The following is a 504-nucleotide window of genomic DNA, read 5'->3' as shown; positions in this document are numbered from 1 at the left end:
CTAGGACAAATTTGTAGTCTTCGCAGACCAATAGTATGTTCATGTTACTTTTCCACTTAGCATAGTTATCACCGTCTAATTTTTCAGTCGCTAGTAGTGTGATAATGGGATTCGACATATTGCTGGAAATAAATAGAATATTCATCTAATCAATTTATGTGCATGAATATCAAGGCATTGTTAATTTAGGCACAATTAAATATGATGCATGATGCACATGAAAAATACATAAATCATGTTTTAATTTTGGGTGCCAACGATAATTCAATTTACCACGAATATAGTGCCGCCGTAGGGTAGGTCAAAATATCACAAATTGAACTGAGACCTTCTTAATTGACAAATATAATCAAAAAATCTCATTTTTTTTTCATATTTATCAACTACCGTTATTTTTGGTCAAAAATATAATCAACAAATTGATTACATTTTCATGAGTGTAACCCATCATTTCAGATTCTACAGACTTAACTCCGGAGTGCCACCGTAGGGTAGGTCAAACCG

Source organism: Morus notabilis, unplaced genomic scaffold (assembly GCF_000414095.1).
Source record: "Morus notabilis unplaced genomic scaffold, ASM41409v2 Scaffold2062, whole genome shotgun sequence".
Classification (NCBI taxonomy): Eukaryota; Viridiplantae; Streptophyta; class Magnoliopsida; order Rosales; family Moraceae; genus Morus; species Morus notabilis.
The sequence above is the reverse complement of the archived record's forward strand: the minus strand, read 5'-3'. Positions refer to the sequence as shown.